The 18054-nt window shown below is 45.2% G+C and overlaps 1 protein-coding gene and 1 long non-coding RNA gene across 8 annotated transcripts in view; one reads left to right on the plus strand and one right to left on the minus strand.

The window, feature by feature from the left end:
- LDB1 (LIM domain binding 1) overlaps positions 1-18054 on the minus strand; it is a 145468-nt gene that overhangs the window by 95803 nt on the left and 31611 nt on the right. The gene's annotated exons all lie outside the window — the stretch shown is intronic.
- On the plus strand, positions 887-7348 carry LOC121005232. Its single transcript, XR_005779894.1, has 3 exons — positions 887-982; positions 3248-3370; positions 6896-7348. It is a non-coding gene; the product is annotated as an uncharacterized LOC121005232 (long non-coding RNA).

The raw sequence follows: 18054 nt of genomic DNA on the forward strand, positions 1-18054 counted from the left end.
TGAGATGTGACTATACTTTTAACGTATAATTCGTGGGAACATGGATTGAGATTCACAGACTAGCGCCGCGGAGCCGGTAACCTGACACTAGGGCCGGCGCGGTTGCGGCTGTGCGTGCGCTGTTTCCCGTCAGGTCCGTATATCTTGTAGACGGGGATTGGAAGAGACGCCGGGTTCATGTAATTATTATCGCAGATTAGACGAGTGTAAATCCAGGAAGATGGCTACAGCCGACATCTGGCGCGCAGCGCTGCGAGAATCCCGGAGGGACGCCGGTGGGAGCAGGTAAGGTGCTTTGTCACAGAAGGCGGAAGATCTAAGCGAGTCTGCAGTCGTCTCTTCCAGGGAGCGCAGGAAGACATTGCACTTCTTATTTTTATACTTTTAAGAACCATCTACATTTCATGAGGTTTTCCTCTCTGTTTCAACCACTTATGTCGCTGAGCCGCTCTCCTTTTTGTAGCTCTGTAACTGACAGCAGCTGTGGAGCTATTGTCACAGAGTCCCCCGGCTCCACAGACGGGCATAGCCCCTGCTCTGCTGCATTAGTCCATGCAGTAAAAAACAGAAACCCTGGCGAATAGAGGCGCTATTTCGGTTTTTCGCCTCAGGCAGCAGAAAGGCTAGGTGCAACCCTGTTGGGACCTATGGTTCTGCTTAATGTATGCACTGCCGTTTGGCACATGAGCAGTAAAGGGATAGAGATTGCCCCCATCCCTTTACTGCGCATGTGTCGAAGGCGCTCCTACTAGACTTAAGGGCCAGGTGTGAATATGTTTTCACTGCCTCGCCTGTCTCTATCACAGCAGTAGGGTGTGGCATAGCAGACAGGGTGCTTAGCCCCTGGGTGCAACGACACCACCCCTGTTGCACCTAGGGGGTAATTCGCATATGATAAAAAGCCTTTTTTCAACAGACTGGCCCCACATATGGAAATGCCAGACTCTGCAGACAAGCACTGATCTGCAGCGGCCACCTACTGGTAAGTGACGACAGATGCCCTTTAAGACCTGGGGTGAGTAATCGTGTGCACTTTGCAAGGTCCCAAGAGCCGGAGGCAGGCATGGCACGGACCGCAGTGCAGCAGGAGGGGCGAGTACTGCGCTGCCATGACCACCAGGGGAAAAACAGATGGCGCCAGCATTACACACATTAAGGGACAGTCTGGCCCACCAGAGGATTCTCCAGGGGGTGAAGGGTCTGACACAGTAGACAACCCCTTTTAGGAGACGGTAAATGGAGGCAGGTAAATACGGTGCAAGTCAAAGCCTTGAATACTTTGGTCACCCCTGGTAATTCATTCTAGTGCCCCTAGTGCCAACCTGAAAGTCGCGCCCATAGTCCACCCAAGCTACTCCACCACACCCTCCACCATCAGTGGTCAGGAAACGACAGATGATCAGCAGAGGATGCATGTCTACGAGGCAGGAGAGCTTCATTACTGAATTCCCCAGACAGATCTGATAAAATGCAGAACCCGTGCAGCGTTAGAGGGGTGCCCCATGGATTCTGTATCCTTGGGCATTGCTGGCGTGGTCACCCTGCATTTTTTATCCAGATTGCCCAGGTTAGCTGGGTGCTGATTCCTGCCCAGGTTATCTGGGTGCCGATTCCTGCCCCCAGGCACAGCATCCATCAAACAGTCAGATCAGGTATTGCTGATAACTTCTCAGGACTACGTTACATCACGTCATGGATGCATCTATATATGAGCCCAGCGACTGCCACGATGTAAAATATGTACTCTGCAATTACGGAGGCGTCCGTCTGCATGCTGAGTAATTCATATATAAGATGTAATGTGTTAAATATAGACCCATGAGCAATGGCGTCATCATACCGGAGAGGCACAGACACCTCACCACAAAATACAGCAGGAGATGGGAGCAAACTCTATGTTGTGCCATTCCTCTATTATTCCTGCTAGAAGTTATGAATGAGTTGCAAGCAGTCTGCAAGAAAGGTCCAGATGGGTGTTACTGCTGGGTGTCCAGCTGTTTCTTTGCACAGTCTGACACTGGCAGCACTGTTTGGATAGTATCAGACTTTGCAAGGACCAACCCCCCCACCAACTGGTAACACCCAGATGGACCTTTATTGCAGACTGCTGGTAATTCATTCATAACTTCTAGCAGGAATAACAGAGGTGTGGCACAATATAGAGTGACAATAAAAGAGGCTCTGGAATTGTTATTACATGGGGAATGCAAGCAGATACTAAAACAGACATGTCAGGAGAGGGGGGGGGGGCGAGTCCTCTTTAGCACCACCACTGCCGTTTACTAACATTCAAGTCTGCAGGACAAGCTGCAGTACCAGAAGCCGCCACCTGAACAGATGCGCCACCATGCCTAAGTAGATGGTAAATATGGGGGCCGCAGCGGCTTCATTGTTCTGATTGGCAGAGGTCCAGGGGGTCGGACACCGATGGTCAAACATTATAGCCTATATTAAAGGGTTTGTCCACCCCTGGAGCCTATTCTGCAGACCCCCCCCCCCCCCCCCCACATGACTGGACCTGCGGTGGAAATCATATTTACCTGATCCCCACCGCTGTGTTCTCGCTCCTTGACGTGTCACCCTCCCGTCACATGACCTAGTGACATGAAGCATTGGTGACACATCATCGCTGTGGCCAGTCATTGGCTTCTGCGGCCACATGATCCATGTCAAACCAGATGTTGATGCGGGGAGACCCAGGAGCTGTGGTGGAGCCGGAGCCGGAACCCGGCAGTTAGGATCTGTCATGTGGGGTGGTCTGCAGAAAAGGTCCCTTTATAGTTAGCCATGTACATCAGATTAATGTCACCCAAACCTATCAGTTTGGCAGGACTGGTTGGCCATGTAATGTGTATGGGGACCTCCCGACTCTCCCTCATTGGCAGATGCAGGAGACAGAAGGATCAGGCAGTTAGGTTTCAACAGGGTCAATCCTACTCCCCTCTCCCAATTCAGAACATGCCGAGCCAAGCATGCATGTGTATGGGAGATGGGAGTCAGCTGAATGAGTGCTACACCCATCCCATAGGGAGGAGGCCATCAGTGCTTTAGCCCCACAGAACCCTTTTAAGAAGGTTCAGTCCAAAATCTTGTCTAGGGAGCGCTGGAGGAATGTGGGGGAGGGCAGAGGCTTCACTCTTTTTACCCCCCCCCCCCTTAGGGGGGTTTCTTGGGCTACCATGTAATGTAATCCTATAACTAAACTTCCAGGCTGCTCCACTGACATCTACAACTGGAACATTTGCAGGTATTTTGAAAGACCACGAAGAGGACAAGCAAGGTGACCATTGCAGGGAGAAGAACCCTAGATCTCCTGCCCCTTGCAATACAGTATAGAGTTAGACCTTACAGATGATGACTGTGGAGCAACGTGAGTCTGGAGTCAGCGCGTCTGAGACCCGGGGAGCATCTGGGGCTTACACCAGATAATGCATCTCTTCTGGAAGACTAAAGCCGGTGCTGGAGGTCCGTGACACTGTGCCGTGTGTCATTTTACATATTGATGGCTTGTTTAAACTATTTTCTGTTGTAAACATCCTGAGTGGAATTCACAGTCTATTGATCCCACCCCTGCCCTAGACCATCAGGGAAATTCTTTCAGTACCTTAGGCCACAAGGTAACATAAAACGAACACTTTCAGTACTCTAGACCAACAGGGAACATAAAACGAACTCTTTCAGTACTCTAGACCACCAGGGAACATAAAACTAAAGCCTCATTCACACATCAGTGTTTTCGTCAGTGATTTCCATCAGTGATTGTGAGCCAAAACCAGGATTGGAGCCTCCACAGACATAAGGTATAAGGAAAAGATTTGCACTTGTTCTGTGTTTAGAACCGCACCTGGTTTTGGCTCAAAATCACTGATGGAAATCACTGAATGAGGCATAACTCTTTCAGTACCCTTGACCACCAGGGAACATAAAACTAATTCTTTCAGTACCCTAGACCACCAGGGAACATAGAACTAACTCTTTCAGTACCCTTGACCACCAGGGAACATAAAACTAATTCTTTCAGTACCCTAGACCACCAGGGAACATAGAACTAACTCTTTCAGTACCCTAGACCACCAGGGAACATAGAACTAACTCTTTCAGTACTCTAGACCACCAGGGAACATAACACCAACTCTTTCAGTACTCTAGACCACAAGGAAACATAAAAATCACAAAAAAAAATGCACCACACGGATATGCCACTGACTATACTGGCTAGTCATAAATGCAGATATTAAAAGCTGAGACTTTCGCCAATATATTCCTGTCAGGAAAATATCGGAGCCCTTCATGCACCACGTCACGGTCACTCAGCATGGCAAAGGGTCCTACCACTACGCTAACTGTGGTGTGAACACGGTCTGAAGGTGATGTAATCCAGCTCGCAGCCAGGCTTCCACACAAACGCCTAGCAGGACAACTAGTGCAATGTGAACAAAGCCAGACTGCAAGCCACACCCATATCAGACCATGTGATGGAGGTCACCAGGTGCAAAAGAGTGTTTAAATGCCAGGTAAAGGCACATACACTACATATAAAACAAGACAAAAACACAGAAATATAGTGGCAATACTGGAGGAGCTGCTCAACCCCTAACACTGTAGCGTGTTTTTCATTGGGGGAGCAGCCCCACCGCATGTGGACCTCAGCAAACGACTATACACAAGGAAACATAAAACTAATTCTTTCAATACTCTAGATCAGGCATGCTCAACCTGCGGCCCTCCAGCTGTTGTAAAACTACAACTCCCACAATGCCCTGCTGTAGGCTGATAGCTGTAGGCTGTTCGGGCATGCTGGGAGTTGTAGTTTTGCAACAGCTGGCGGGACGCAGGTTGAGCATGCCTGCTCTAGATCATCAGGGAACATAAAACTAACTCTTTCCGTACCATAGACCACCAGGGAACATACAACTAACTCTTTCAGTACCCTAGACCACCAAGTAATATAAAACTAACTCTTTCAGTACTCTGGACTACTTAAACATAAAATTAACTTAGTACCCTAGACCACCAGGGAACATAAAACTAATTTTATCAGTACCCTAGATCACCAGGGAATGTAAAATTTACATAGTCCCCTAGACTATCAGGGAACATAAAAATAATTATTTCAGTAACCTAGATAGATCACCAGACAACATATAAATAACTCAGTACCCTAGATTACCAGAGAACATAAAATGAACTCAGTGCCCACCAGAGAATGTGAAATTAACTTAGTATCCTAGACCACCAGGGAACATAAAACAAACTCTTTCAGTACGTTAGATCACCAGGGAACATATAACTACTTCATGACCCTAGACCACCATGGAGGGTGAAATTTACTCAGTTCCCTAGACTACCAGGGAACATAAAACAAACTCTTTCAATACTCTAGGCCACCAGGTAACATAAAATGAACTGTTTCTGGATTTTGAAAAAAGATGTCCTAAAAATGGTAGGGGGATCTATTTTGTCCCATTTGTTATAAAACCAATCCTGCACAGACGTCTCTTTATTTAAGAATTCTGTATATCTTTTAATAATATAGGATTAGCAGAGTTTGCTCATTATTTGCTTCATGCACCGTGCAGTTAAACATATGTATTTGTATTATCAGCCACCATTGTAGTTAATTATGTGGTAGAGTAAAGTATTATTAACTTTAGTACAATCTCTGCACTGTTTGCGGTATAATGCTGATAGGAAGACTTTCAAGTAGGAAGTTCGATTTGGTAATTTCTTGCATCTGGTGATATTCATTACATAATGGGGTAATCTGGGCACTTGTAATGTACAGAGATTTCTTATCTTCCGTTCATTGCAGGCAAACTATTATTGGTGCAATTATTTGTTTGCAGGAAAACGAGATGCTGCAAAATAGAGTTAAAAATAATCAATTCTAAAAACGAAAATGGGACGGATCCGTTATGCAGCCCATAGACTTCTATTATGACGGAATGAATAACGGAATGCCTCTAAAGTTCATCTCTATGTATAACACATTGTGGCATAAATACACTGATAAAACTCCTGCTTCACTTCATATGTCACAAAGTTGTCTGCCTACAGCCACCACTAGGGGGAGCTCAGGGCACAGAAGTTTATGCAGTTACCATTGTCTGCAATGGAAGCTCTAATCATGTCTTTGCACTGAGCTCCCCCTAGTGGTGGCATAATGAAAATCCAGTGTTTTCCCATCGGGAACAGAAGAAAAGAGTTCAGCGTCGCACCCCTCCCACTGGGCCCCATGGTCGTTGCGTTGTCTGCTCCCATTGAAAGTATGATACTGACTATAAGGGTTACAGCAGTTGCAACTAAGCCCACTAGGCCGACTCGCCACACCTAAACTGAAACAGATTATCGGTAGGGGCGCCGCGTGTTGGATCCTCACCGATCTGATATTGATGACCTATCCAGAGGTAAGTCCATCAATATCTGTAGCCCGGAGAACCTCTTTAAAGGGAGTCTGTCTTTTAATCCATATGCAAATTAAGCCAGGCACAATGACTTTGCAGGAACCTGGCGGTATCAATCAAGAAGAAGGGGAGGGGCTGTCACAGGAAGCAGGAGGATCAAAGGTGCATAGGGTGACTTGGACCCGCCCTCAGTGCACTTAACTGCTCATTTGCATATTGATTAAAAGTGCTACTTCTCCAGAATGAGACAGATACAACAGATCTCTAAATGCAAGGTGAGCTAGCCCTATTGTACCTGGTTCATCAGTGAATTTCCCTGGTGACTCTGGCAACTAGGAGTAATAATAGGTTGATCAGTTCTCAGCAGTCATCTCATTATCATTACAGGCAGGATTAAAATGACTGGGAAGGGCTCATTCACAGTTGTGCTGCTCAACACTTCTGATTTCCATTGTTCCAGCCATGATACCAGGGTTTTATTTCTCATCTAGGTTCCTCAAGGTCTGGTTGTACGATTACATGAGCTCATGTACCAAGGTCTCTCCATACCCCTGATGACTCCGCTGACACTCCTCAGAGACCTGCCCCACAGGATATAAAAACACGGCTCCCAGCTTGCCAGCTAAGAAGCCAGCGACATCTTTTCTTTTAAGATATAATTTCGTATTTCAAGGTCACAATCACCTGGCGACACGCTGATAATCACAGGACGAGTGGAGAAGACGAGATGCATGAGAAGCAAGCCTCACCACTGGGGACATCTCCGCGTCTGACATGACACGAGCCCGGTTTATTATTAATTCGATTTATACAAGAATTTCAAAAGGAAGAAAAAGATTTTGTATTTCAGTGTTGGGCCCCCAGCTCCCAATTATACGCATCAGCCATTACATTGAAAACTGTCTAATACTGTGTAGGTTCCTCTTGTGGCCGGCCAAACAGCTCTGACCTGTCGAGGAATGGACTCCACATGACCTCTGAAGGTGTCCTGTGGTATCTGGCACAAGACGTCAGCAGATCCTTTAAAGGGGTTGGCCCATCTCAGACATTGGTGCGGTGGCATATCGCTAGGATATGCCATCCCGGTCAGATAGGTGCAGTTCTCACCTCTGAGACCCGCTCCTTTCTCCAGAACGGGGCCCCCGAAGTGAAGAAGCGCACACACCGCGCATGTGCAGGGGCTCCCCATTTATGGGAGTTTCGTAAAAATAGCCTAGTAAGTGCAAGCGCTACGCTGTTCTTGGGCGTCCTATAGTAGTGAATGAATAGTGTGCTCGACTTCTATAGCAGTGAATGAATAGTGTGCTCGACTTCTATAGCAGTGAATGGAGGGTGGCCGCGCTTTTGTGGTGCGCTGTCCATTCACCCCTCTAGGTTTTCTGAGAACATTCAAGGGTGTTCGCTTGGATATTAGCAAAACTCCCATAGCAGTGAATGCAGAGCCCCTGTGCATGCGCAAGCGCTCTCCACTTCGGGGGGAGGGGAAGTCATTCCGGAGATAGGAGCAGGTCGTAGAGGTGGGATCCACACCTATCTGATATTCTAGCGACATGCCACCAATTTCTGAGATAAGACAACCCCTTTAACTCCTGTAAGTCCCTAGCTCTGACTTTTCCAGCACATCCCACAGATGCTTGATCAGGCCGAGATCTAGGGATATTGGTCATGTTAAACCTCCAATAAAATAAATATATTTCATAGTCAGTATATATACAGTGTATATATATATATACAGTGGGGGAAATAATTATTTGACCCCTCACTGATTTTGTAAGTTTGTCCAATGACAAAGAAATGAAAAGTCTCAGAACAGTATCATTTCAATGGTAGGTTTATTGTAACAGTGGCAGATAGCACATCAAAAGGAAAATCGAAAAAATAACTTTAAATAAAAGATAGCAACTGATTTGCATTTCATTGAGTGAAATAAGTATTTGAACCCTCTAACAAAAAAAGACTTAATACTTGGTGGAAAAACCCTTGTTTGCAAGCACAGAGGTCAAACGTTTCTTGTAATTGATGACCAAGTTTGCGCACATTTTAGGAGGAATGTTGGTCCACTCCTCTTTGCAGATCATCTCTAAATCCCTAAGGTTTCGAGGCTGTCTCTGTGCAACTCTGAGCTTGAGCTCCCTCCATAGGTTTTCGATTGGATTAAGGTCCGGAGACTGACTAGGCCACTCCATGACCTTAATGTGCTTCTTCTTGAGCCACTCCTTTGTTGCCTTTGCTGTATGTTTTGGGTCATTGTCGTGCTGGAACACCCATCCACGACCCATTTTCAGTTTCCTGGCAGAGGGAAGGAGGTTGTCGCTCAGGATTTCACGATACATGGCTCCGTCCATTTTCCCGTTTATGCGAATAAGTTGTCCTGTGCCCTTAGCAGAAAAACACCCCCAAAGCAAAATGTTTCCACCCCCATGCTTGACGGTGGGGACGGTGTTTTGGGGGTCATAGGCAGCATTTTTCTTCCTCCAAACACAGCGAGTTGAGTTAATGCCAAAGAGCTCTATTTTGGTCTCATCAGACCACAGCACCTTCTCCCAGTCACTCTCTGAATCATTCAGGTGTTCATTGGCAAACTTCAGACGGGCCTGCACATGTGCCTTCCTGAGCAGGGGGACCTTGCGAGCCCTGCAGGATTTTAATCCATTGCGGTGTAATGTGTTTCCAATGGTTTTCTTGGTGACTGTGGTCCCTGCTAATTTGAGGTCATTAACTAACTCCTCCCGTGTAGTTCTAGGATGCTTTTTCACCTTTCTCAGAACCATTGACACCCCACGAGGTGAGATCTTGCGTGGAGCCCCAGAGCGAGGTCGATTGATGTTCATTTTGTGCTCCTTCCATTTTCGAACAATCGCACCAACAGTTGTCACCTTCTCTCCCAGCTTCTTGCTAATGGTTTTGTAGCCCATTCCAGCCTTGTGCAGGTCTACAATTTTGTCTCTGACATCCTTGGACAGCTCTTTGGTCTTTCCCATGTTGGAGAGTTTGGAGTCTGCTTGATTGATTGATTCTGTGGACAGGTGTCTTTTATACAGGTGACTAGTTAAGACAGGTGTCCTTAATGAGGGTGACTAATTGAGTAGAAGTGTCTAACCACTCTGTGGGAGCCAGAACTCTTAATGGTTGGTAGGGGTTCAAATACTTATTTCACTCAATGAAATGCAAATCAGTTGCTATCTTTTATTTAAAGTTATTTTTTCGATTTTCCTTTTGATGTGCTATCTGCCACTGTTACAATAAACCTACCATTGAAATGATACTGTTCTGAGACTTTTCATTTCTTTGTCATTGGACAAACTTACAAAATCAGTGAGGGGTCAAATAATTATTTCCCCCACTGTATATATACAGCACCATATCATAATAAGAGTGTCTCTGCTTCTGGAGGACCTAACATGCCGTGCAATACATTGGTTTAAATGAGTGACATGTAATGCCGCATTTCCCCTGCGGTGGTGCTGTGCGGCGACTGAAAACTCATAGACATGAATGAAAGATAATCTACTTTTCTATGGTAACAAAATATAATAACACAGAGTCCCCGGGGTTTGTGGCGTACACCTGCGGCACCTATTTACTGCCGGTGATCATTACTGAGCGCAGATCCCACAGAGAGGACGATCACCCTGTGGAGCACCTACGTGTTGTGAAACCAGTCTACCCTGTCCCTTAAAAAAAAAATCTAAATAAAAATTGAAGAATTTATAAATGTAAAGCGTTCTTCTTCAGCAGGTTGTGACTGACACAACATCAAAGGCTCGCCAATAAAAAAAAAGCAAAAAAAAAGCACATATATAAACCGTTACCTAATTTTGCAGAGCGCTGGAGATTGATGCCCATTTTGCCAAAGGGTCTTCAATACACAGGGTGAGTACAGTCTTCCCTATGAGAGAGGTTGTTGTATGGATCCCTAATACGACACCCATATAGGGTTGATACTGTGCCTCAGGATGCCATTAATTTCATATATTGCATTCAGGGGCGTGCACAAATTAGTATGCCCCCCCCCCCCCCCCTACCCAATTTCCCAGTTGAACACTCCCAAGCAATGTGGAACACAATGTGCAATGGTAAAGACTTCTGATGAATTTACAATAATTTTTTTTTTATTAAGAGAAACAAATTTCATAGTAACATAGTAACATAGTAACATAGTAACATAGTACATAAGGCCGAAAAAAGACATTTGTCCATCCAGTTCGGCCTGTTATCCTGCAAGTTGATCCAGAGGAAGGCAAAAAACCCTGTGAGGTAGAAGCCAATTTTCTCCACTTTAATGGAATAAAAAATTCCTTCCCGACTCCAATCAGGCAATCAGAATAACTCCCTGGATCAACGACCCCTCTCTAGTAGCTATAGCCTGTAATATTATTACGCTCTAGAAACACATCCAGGCCCCTCTTGAATTCCTTTATTGTACTCACCATCACCACCTCCTCAGGCAGAGAGCTCCATAGTCTCACTGCTCTTACCGTAAAGAATCCTCTTCTATGTTTGTGTACAAACCTTCTTTCCTCCAGACGCAGAGGATGTCCCCTCGTCACAGTCACAGTCCTGGGGATAAATAGCTGATGGGATAGATCTCTGTACTGACCCCTGATATATTTATACATATTAATTAGATCTCCCCTCAGTCGTCTTTTTTCTAAAGTGAATAACCCTAATTTTGATAATCTTTCAGGGTACTGTAGTTGCCCCATTCCAGTTATTACTTTAGTTGCCCTCCTCTGAACCCTCTCTAGCTCTGCTATGTCTGCCTTGTTTACAGGAGCCCAGAACTGTACACAGTACTCCATGTGTGGTCTGACTAGCGATTTGTAAAGTGGTAGGACTATGTTCTCATCACGGGAATCTATGCCCCTTTTGATGCAACCCATTATCTTGTTGGCCTTGGCAGCAGCTGCCTGACACTGGTTTTTGCTGTTTAGTTTGCTGTTTATTAAAATTCCTAGATCCTTTTCCATGTCAGTGTTACCGAGTGTTTTACCATTTAGTATGTACGGGTGACTTGCATTTTTCCTTCCCATGTGCATAACCTTACATTTGTCAGTGTTAAACCTCATCTGCCACTTATCTGCCCAAGCCTCCAATCTATCCAGATCCCTCTGTAGTAGTATACTGTCCTCTGTAGTATATATACAGTATACTGTCCTCTGTAGTATATATACAGTATACTGTCCTCTTCAGTGTTAATTACTTTACACAGTTTAGTGTCATCTGCGAAAATTGATACTTTACTGTGCAAGCCTTCTACAAGATCATTAATAAATATATTGAAGAGAATAGGGCCTAATACTGACCCCTGAGGTACCCCACTAGTGACAGTGACCCAATCTGAGTGTGTACCGTTAATAACCACCCTCTGTTTTCTATCACTCAGCCAGTTACTTACCCACATACAGACGTTTTCTCCCAGTCCGAGCATTCTCATTTTATATACCAACCTTTTATGCGGTACAGTGTCAAATGCTTTGGAGAAGTCCAGATATACGACATCCATTGATTCGCCGCTGTCAAGTCTAGAACTTACCTCCTCATAGAAACTGATTAAATTAGTTTGACATGACCGATCCCTCACGAAGCCATGCTGATATGGCGTTATTTGCTTATTTCTGTTGAGATGCTCTAATATAGCATCTCTCAGAAAACCTTCAAACAGTTTACCCACAACAGATGTTAAACTTACCGGCCTATAGTTTCCAGGCTCTGTTTTTGGCCCCTTTTTGAATATTGGCACCACATTTGCCATGCGCCAATCCTGTGGGACATTCCCTGTCAGTATAGAGTCTGCAAATATCAGAAATAAGGGTTTGGCTATGACATTACTTAATTCCTTTAGGATACGGGGGTGTATGCCATCCGGTCCTGGCGATTTGTCTATTTTAATCTTTTTAAGCCGCTGATGTACTTCTTCCTGGGTCAGACAGGACACTTTTAATGGGGAATTTATTTTTGCATTCTGCATGTCATCTGACAATTTATTTTCCTCAGTGAATACATTGGAGAAAAAAATATTTAACAGCTTTGCTTTCTCCTCGTCGCTCTCTGCGACTCCCCCCTCATTACTCTTTAAAGGGCCAACACCTTCAGATTTATACTTTTTAACATTTATATAATTGAAGAACATTTTAGGGTTAGTTTTACTCTCTTTGGCAATTAATCTCTCGGTCTCTAATTTGGCCGCTTTTATTTGTTTTTTACATGTTCTATTTTTTTCCTTATAGTTTTTCAGTGCTTCCGTGCAACCCTCCTGTTTTAGTGTTTTATATGCGTTCTTTTTGTCATTTATTGCTTTCTTTACAGTTCTATTTATCCACATTGGTTTCTTTTTGTTCCTTAACCTTTTATTACCATACGGTATGTACCTCTCACAATGAGTTTTTAGGATGTTTTTAAAGATATCCCATTTTGTGTCTGTATTTGTGAGGACTTTGTCCCAGTTAGTTAGGCCTATGGCCTCTCTTAGTTGGCTAAATTTAGCTTTTTTGAAGTTAGGTATTTTTGTTCCTCCCTGTAGAAACGCTCTTTTGAATGATAATTGGAAGGTTACTACTTTATGGTCACTATTTCCCAGGTGTCCCCCGACCTGCACGTCTGTTGTTCTGTCAGGTCTATTGGTTAATACTAAGTCCAGTATGGCCGTCCCTCTAGTCGGGTCCTGGACCAGTTGGGAGAGGTAATTGTCTTTGGTTATAGCCACGAACCTGTTTCCCTTATGAGATATACAAGTTTCAGTTTCCCAGTCTATATCTGGGTAGTTGAAGTCCCCCATAATAACCACCTCATTATGATTTGCCGCCTCGTCTATCTCGTTTAGTAGTAGATTTTCTGTGGACTCTGGTATATTAGGTGGTTTATAGTAAACTCCTATTAGTAATTTATTGTTGTTTTTAGCTCCATGTATCTCTACCCACAGTGACTCCACATGTTCATATCCCTCACTTATATCTTCTCGGACTGTGGGCTTTAGACAGGACTTTGTATAAAGGCAGACCCCTCCCCCTCTCCGGTTTTGACGATCCTTTCTAAACAGACTGTAACCTTGTACATTAACTGCCCAGTCATAGCTATCATCCAGCCATGTCTCAGTTATTCCCACTGTCATAGCTATCATCCAGCCATGTCTCAGTTATTCCCACTGTCATAGCTATCATCCAGCCATGTCTCAGTTATTCCCACTATGTCATAGTCCTCCTCACACATCACTAATTCCAGTTCACCAGTTTTATTAGTCAGGCTTCTGGCATTAGTATACATACATTTGAGAGGTTTATGTATATTTTTTACCCTACACCTTTCCTTCTGAATTGTTCTAGTCCCTCCTTCCATTCCTCCCCCAGTCCCACTACCTCGCCCCCGGTCTCTATCTGCACTATCTTCCCCTCCTATAACGTAATTACCCTCCCCCCCAGTCCCTAGTTTAAACACTCCTCCAACCTTCTAGCCATCTTTCTCCCCAGCACAGCTGCCCCTTCCCCATTGAGGTGCAGCCCGTCCCTACGATAGAGCCTGTTGCCGATAGAAAAATCGGCCCAGTTCTCCAGGAACCCAAACCCCTCCATCCTACACCAGTTCTTGAGCCACTTGTTAATCTCCCTAATCTCCCATTGCCTTTCTTGTGTGGCTCGTGGTACAGGCAGTATTTCGGAAAATACTACCTTAGAGGTCCTTGCCCTCAGCTTTTGACCTAAATCCCTGAAATCATTTTTAAGGACTCTCCACCTACCTCTAACTTTGTCATTGGTTCCGATATGGACCATGACCGCTGGATCGTCTCCAGCCCCTCCCAGTAATCTGTCAACCCGATCCGCGATGTGTCGAACTCTAGCGCCAGGAAGACAGCACACTGTTCGGCGATCACGGTCTTTGTGACAGATTTCCCTATCTGTTCCCCTTTTTTCAATTCAATTTCGAATTGAAAAAAGTTATAAAAAAGTCACCCTTACATGTTGCAAAAAAGTTGAACAGATGCTTTTTAACATTAATATGGCCTTCATTCTGAACAGCATATTTCTCAAGGTATTTACAGCAGAGAAGTGGGATCAATACACTGATAAATCTCTTGCTTTCCTTCACACAGTATATTCTAAAACAGTCTACCTGCAGCCACCACTAGGGGGAGCTCAGTGAATAGGATTGTATACAGTTACCATTGACTGCAATGGAAACTGTGGAATCACTGTGCGCTGAGCTTCCCCTAGTGGTGGCTGATAGAAAATGCAGTTAATCCATAGTATTTCGGGAAAGGGAAAAGCAGTCCAGTGTTGCCCCCTCCCCGGCCTCATAGCGTCACATGTTATTTCAGACATAGCATTGTAGCACCTTCCATCACAGGTAGGTTATGGTGCCTCCCGCTATATGGTTGTACAGGTAGAGGTAAAATGTGAAGCTCCTGGGTGTCAATGCAAAATCTGATAGAGAGCCCACCAGATACTACATGTAAGATGAAAATACTGGTCTCCTTTATTGCAGAGGGGTCTTCGGGCACACCTGACCACAGCGGGATTAACCCCATTCAGTAGACCTTTTCCGCACGTGCCCAATTTGCTGGATTTTCCGTCTCGAAAATGATTTCCATGCAGAAGTTTTCTGCCACGTGTGAACGCGGTTGTGGAAGCCCCATTCACGCGCACAGGATGTTTGCAGGCTTCGGCGCACGGAATCCTGAACGTGTGAACAGAGCGCCAGGCCCCGCTCCTGTCTGCGGGAAGCGCGCCGCCATATAGCAGTGTAACCTGGATAATCCCTGGTATAAACAAGGCCTCTACATAATGCCGCGGCTCATGATCTGCTGGTTCCCTGTAAATCATTGATTATTTACCCGTGTGCGGCTCAGGATGAAGGACAATTAAGGATGCGGAATCTAAAGCAGCAACTCCCAGCGTTCATCATTGCTGACACGCCCCGGCCAAGGACTTTTCAGGGCTAAAGAAAGAATCTCAGCGTATGAGACGCATATGATTGTTGTGCCAATAACATTAGGCAGATTCTAAATTCAGTCGGGTTATTTCTTGCAGCTCGTGCTTTGGAAAACGGAGGTAAAATTGGTGCAAAAACAGGTGTTTTACTAATTTACTGTGAAGGGGGGGGGGGGGGCTCCTTCTAAATGTGACCATAATTACCTAAAATATAAATAATATAAGCTCAAGGACAAAGAAATTATCGCACCAAGAGGGTACTAGCCTGGATACAAGATGAGATACAGAAAGTCCAGCAAGGGTACCCTGTTATAACATAAGATGGCTAAATTTAATAAGAAATATAGAAGTATACATAAACACAAGAAATCTAAATAATAAATCCGAGGTAAGAGGCCAGTATACAGCGGGATGCACTGGGTAAGTGGTGGGGAAGGAAATCCCTAGCACTGATACCCTAAACTGGTACAAGATGAGATACGGCCTCTAGCCCGGATACAAGATGAGATACGGCCTCTAGCCTGGATACAAGATGAGATACGGCCTCTAGCCTGGATACAAGATGAGATACGGCCTCTAGCCTGGATACAAGATGAGATACGGCCTCTAGCCCGGATACAAGATGAGATACAGCCTCTAGCCTGGATACAAGATGAGATACAGCCTCTAGCCCGGATACAAGATAAGATACAGCCTCTAGCCCGGATACAAGATAAGATACAGCCTCTAGCCTGGATACAAGATGAGATACAGCCTCTAGCCCGGATACAAGATGAGATACTGCCTCTAGCCTGGATACAAGATGAGATACTGCCTCTAGCCTGGATACAAGATGAGATACAGCCTCTAGCCTGGATACAAGATGAGATACGGCCTCTAGCCTGGATACAAGATGAGATACGGCCTCTAGCCCGGATACAAGATGAGATACGGCCTCTAGCCCGGATACAAGATGAGATACGGCCTCTAGCCTGGATACAAGATGAGATACAGCCTCTAGCCTGGATACAAGATGAGATACAGCCTCTAGCCTGGATACAAGATGAGATACGGCCTCTAGCCTGGATACAAGATGAGATACGGCCTCTAGCCTGGATACAAGATGAGATACAGCCTCTAGCCCGGATACAAGATGAAATACGGCCTCTAGCCTGGATACAAGATGAGATACAGCCTCTAGCCTGGATAAAAGATGAGATACGGCCTCTAGCCTGGATACAAGATGAGATACAGCCTCTAGCCTGGATAAAATATGAGATACGTCCTCTAGCCTGGATACAAAATGAGATACGGCCTCTAGCCTGGATAAAAGATGAGATACGGCCTCTAGCCTGGATACAAGATGAGATACAGCCTCTAGCCTGGATACAAGATGAGATATGGCCTCTAGCCTGGATAAAAGATGAGATACGGCCTCTAGCCCGGATACAAGATGAGATACAGCCTCTAGCCTGGATACAAGATGAGATACATCCTCTAGCCCAGATACAAGATGAGATACAGCCTCTAGTCTGGATACAAGATGAGATACGGTCTCAAGCCTGGATACAGGATGAGATACAGCCTCTAGCGTGGATACAAGATGAGATACAGCCTCTAGCCTGGATACAAGATGAGATACAGCCTCTAGCCTGGATACAAGATGAGATACAGCCTCTAGCCCGGATACAAGATGATATACAGCCTCTAGCCTGGATACAAGATGAGATACGCTTTCTAGCCTGGATACAAGATGAGATACGGCCTCTAGCCCGGATACAAGATGAGATACAGCCTCTAGCCTGGATACAAGATGAGATACATCCTCTAGCCCAGATACAAGATGAGATACAGCCTCTAGTCTGGATACAAGATGAGATACGGTCTCAAGCCTGGATACAGGATGAGATACAGCCTCTAGCGTGGATACAAGATGAGATACAGCCTCTAGCCTGGATACAAGATGAGATACAGCCTCTAGCCTGGATACAAGATGAGATACAGCCTCTAGCCCGGATACAAGATGATATACAGCCTCTAGCCTGGATACAAGATGAGATACGCTTTCTAGCCTGGATACAAGATGAGATACAGCCTCTAGCCCGGATACAAGATGATATACAGCCTCTAGCCTGTATATAAGATGAGATACGGCCTCTAGTTTGGATATAAGATGAGATACGGCCTCTAGCCTGTATATAAGATGAGATACGGCCTCTAGCCTGGATACAAGATGAGATACGGCCTCTAGCCCGGATACAAGATGAGATACAGCCTCTAGCTTGGATACAAGATGAGATACGACCTCTAGCCTGGACACAAGATGAGATACAGCCTCTAGCTTGGATACAAGATGAGATACGACCTCTAGGCTGGAGACAAGATGAAATACGGCCTCTAGCCTGGATACAAAATGAGATACAGCCTCTAGCATGGATACAAGATGAGATACGTCCTAAAATACAGGATAAGTTTGTTTTTTGTTTAATTTTCTGTTCTGACTGATCAGAAGAACTGAAAAGTGAACAGTGATGTGAAGCCTCGCCTTAAAGAGGACCTTTCATCAGAATCAAGTATGTAAACTGAATATACATACATGGAGAGCGGCGCCCAGGGACCCCCCTGCACTTACTGTTATCCCCGGGCGCCGCTCCGTTCTCCGGTGATAGCCTCCGGTAAAGTCATAGTTAGGCTCCACCCATTTGAGCCTGCCGGCGTTTCCTTCTCCTATGCTGTAGCGCTGGCCA

Source organism: Bufo bufo, chromosome 6 (genome assembly GCF_905171765.1).
Source record: "Bufo bufo chromosome 6, aBufBuf1.1, whole genome shotgun sequence".
NCBI lineage: Eukaryota > Metazoa > Chordata > Amphibia > Anura > Bufonidae > Bufo > Bufo bufo.